This window comes from Nematolebias whitei, chromosome 20 (assembly GCF_014905685.2).
Source record: "Nematolebias whitei isolate Nwh7 chromosome 20, NemWhi1, whole genome shotgun sequence".
NCBI classification, from domain to species: domain Eukaryota; kingdom Metazoa; phylum Chordata; class Actinopteri; order Cyprinodontiformes; family Rivulidae; genus Nematolebias; species Nematolebias whitei.
Genome location: NC_056517.1, coordinates 1191155 through 1194923, shown reverse-complemented (window position 1 = coordinate 1194923; position 3769 = coordinate 1191155). Strand labels below are relative to the sequence as shown.

At 40.9% G+C, this 3769-nt stretch overlaps 1 protein-coding gene across 1 annotated transcript in view; it reads left to right on the top strand.

Moving 5' to 3' along the window:
* Positions 1-3769, top strand: part of LOC119426790 (enhancer of polycomb homolog 1) — a gene marked incomplete at its 3' end in the record, with an annotated part of 20540 nt that overhangs the window by 2545 nt on the left and 14226 nt on the right.

Genomic DNA, 3769 nt, shown 5'->3' with positions numbered 1-3769 from the left:
GAACGTCCCCACTTTGCATTTTTCACCTATCAGGGAGGTGTCTGGAACGTAACCCCCGCGATGATCGAGGGACCATTTCACAGCGTTGCTGCTTTACACCGTGCTCATGTAAACTAGGGGTTTTTGCCCTTGCTTGTTTTAAGTTTTAATAATCTGAAGTCTCACAAAGAACCGTTTGCTTTAAAACATTAATCCAACCTTTATTTATACACGTTAGTCCCATTGAGCCTCGCATGCTCATGTTACCCATTCAGAATCCACCAGTAATTAGATTGGCTTTAGCATTTGGATATTCAAGGTGGTCGTCGTTTATCCCTATTCCCATTTTAAGTTATTCTTTACTCGGTAATCTCTTCGTAACTACATCTTCGTGAAATATTCTGATTCAGCTTTACAAGATCTGCAACATTCACACTCCAGATCCATTTCTGCTCCTCGAGTCCAGAGCTACAAGTCTGAAGCTTGAAATAATAACTGCATAATAAAATATATTTACATTAAATATCAGTAATAAACTCATTTAACCCCTAAGAGTCTGATACTTGTCAAATTACCACTTAGAAATTAAGCATATAATTAGTGAACATAAGTTTGAATACTTTTTGACTTGCTGAATTTATTTCCAGTAATACAAGCTTTATTTATTAAATCATGTTTTAAAGCAAAACTAGTTTTGTACATCTGATATTTGACATTAAATGAACTTGTTTTTGTAGAACGTCTTATTTCAGTTCAGTACATTTCTGTAAAAGTGCACTTTCTGGCTCCCCCTTGTCTGAAACGCTCTAGTGAATTTCAGAGGAGCACGCCAGGTGGCAGGAAGTTGGATTAATAAAACCACCAGCAGGATCAATTACTTGTGTTCAGTTACTACAATGGACATGACATTTTCAGTAGACGGGCCCGAGCAGGTCTCAGTAATATACATGAACTGAATTAGACACGACGTTAGAAACGGTGAAACATCAGAACAATCCAAACCTCCTCACCTCAAAACATCAGACACAACATTTATTAAAGACGCCAGAGTCGAAACAGTTCACATTTAATGCCCTGGGCTTTATTGTCTTATTTTTAGTGAGAGTTCTGCCACTTCTTTATTTTTTATTTCAGCCTCCAGGTGGGACAATAAACTTGAAGGATATATTCTGCCATTGGAGCGGGCATGGAGACTGACAAAGACAAGAAGCACTACTAAGTAATGCTGCCTTTGTGCCCAACTCTTCACAGAAGAGAGAACAAACATTTCCCCAAAGGAAGGCACCCAATACTTGTGGTTACTTTTCTTTTTGTTTCGGCCTTGCAGCCGTCTGGAGATTCTTTTTACAAAAAGAATTAAAACTAACTTAAACAAGACAAAAGATGACGGAGTGAATAAAAACATTCTCACAACCTTGTTGTCTCTTGGATGTAAAACCTGGAATGATGTGATGACTGCTCTCTGATCAACTCTGGATCAACTCTGGATCAACTCTTTCAATAATCAAACGCTACAATCAAGTTTACCACAAGGAACAAAAAATACAAAAATAACTTTTTTTGTTTTACAAAAACGTCAGAAAACAGAACAGACTGCTTGAAAGTGAAGGACAAAACAAAACAAAATAAAATAAAATACAAAAGCAGCATTGAAATGTATCAACAAGAACAAAAATAGTGCTTAAAACAGAAGCAGCAGAGGCTTCTGGGAAGAGACATCGTCCCCGTTTTGTTGTGGGACCACGTTGGTGAAAAGTGCTGGAGAAGAGGCGCTTCTCTCCTCCAGGGCTCCACCACCTCCTCCTGCTCCTCCTCCTGCTCCTCCTCTGGTCTCCTGATCGTCACAGACTTTCACATGATCCACAGAGAAAATCACAGGGGACCCAAAGTAAAGGTGTGTGGGGTGGAGGGGGTGGGGACCTGCTTCGTGTTCACAACATACAAAAATACCTAGGAGCTACTGAACATTTACTACAGCACAGAAACCAACAAAGGTACAGTGTACAAATTAAAATGAGATCAAACCAAAGAGGTTAAAGAAAGAGATGTAAACACAGCACAATAAATAGATTAAAACAGCAGGCTCTGCACCATGCACGTGATAAAACTCTGTTCTATACAACGCTCACACTCGCCACTATCAACTTGGCTCACTCTTCAATTTTATTATTTTGACGTTTGACTCCCAAGTGCAAAATATCACGAATGGACAAGTTCTGTATTCAAGTACTATATACACGGGGATATTACAAATATGGAGTTACTGTACAGATAGTATTTTTGCAATATTCATAGTTTACATTAGTCAATATGTTACTTTAACAAGAACAAAACCAAAAAGCAAACGGTGTAAAAAAGTATGAGATGTGAGTGAGGCTGCCAGTCTGCGTCCGAGTCCTGCCGTCCCTTTTTCATTCCCAGTGCTACGATGACACCACCCGCTGCGCTACGTCACCTCCATCGCCACTGTGTTGTCTGCTAAACTGTTCAGTGCTGGCTTGTCTTCATCGTGATTATCTCTGTGAGGGGACAAAGAAAACACAAGTGAACGACACGTTCAGTCATCTTTGTGTTTGTAGCAACTTCCATCATGTTCAAATCCATTTCACTGGAATGAGACGTTTCCAGAAAAGATCATGTTCACCAGTTGCTGTACTGGAGACAACTTGCAACCAAACATGGCTAGTACTTCTTCCTAAGGGAAATAAAATTCACTAAAATAATTTAATTTTTAAGACAAGATAGAACTTTATTGATCCTACAAGAAACAGATCCTGCCTAACTCTGAACCCTGAGGAACACCTTGTATCTGTGACTTTCCTTCCCTCCATTGATTACAGTGACATTATTTACATGAACGCTCCTACAAGAACCCTGCAGATGTTGGATGCTGCAGATGTTGGATGCTGCAGATGTTGGATGCTGCAGATGTTGGACGCTGCAGATGTTGGACGCTGCAGATGTTGGACGCTGCAGATGTTGGATGCTGTCTATCATGGTGCACTAAGATTCATAACTGGCTGTAACTACCGTACCCACCACTGCACCCAGTATTCACTGGTTAACTGGTCACCATTAACTTCACACAGACTCTCTCACTGGTACATTTTCATCTTTAAATCACTTCCTGGTCTGCTGCCTTCATACATCTCCTCCTACATGTCTCTGTGTGAGTGCAGCTACAGCGTGCGCTCTCAGGACATCATTACCTGCAGTGTTCCCTCAGTGAGGACTGAACTAGACAAAAGGGCCTTCTCCTACTCCGCTCCTGTTTCCTGGAATATCTTGTAAAAACATCTGAAGCTCTCGACCATTGACCTCTCTAAGTGTCTTCAAACTAGGGATGTGCGATCCGGCATAAAATTCATTGTGATGGGTGTCAGAACGATGACATCACATGTTTCTGGTACAACACTTGCAGTAGGGATGAGAAAAAGCATAGGGTGTCATTTTGCCAGCATTTATTTTGAAAACTGCTACACCACAAAATAATCTCAGTCCAGAAAATTCCACTAGTGGGTCCAGAGAGTTTTTAAATAATAACCAAATCAAGTATTGGTCTTCGTTCTTGTAGTGCAGTGTTTCCCCTACCATTACACAAGCGGGGTGCCCCACCCCGTCAACCGAACTGAGCACCCGCCATGGCAAGCTAACGAGGGGAAACACTGTAGTGCAAACAGCAAAGGATGAGTCTAAAGACTGTTGGTGAAGAACACTAGTTTGTCCACAGTCCCTGGATTTAACATGAAACAAAGACCAGTGGCATGAAACAAAGACCAGTGGCATGAAA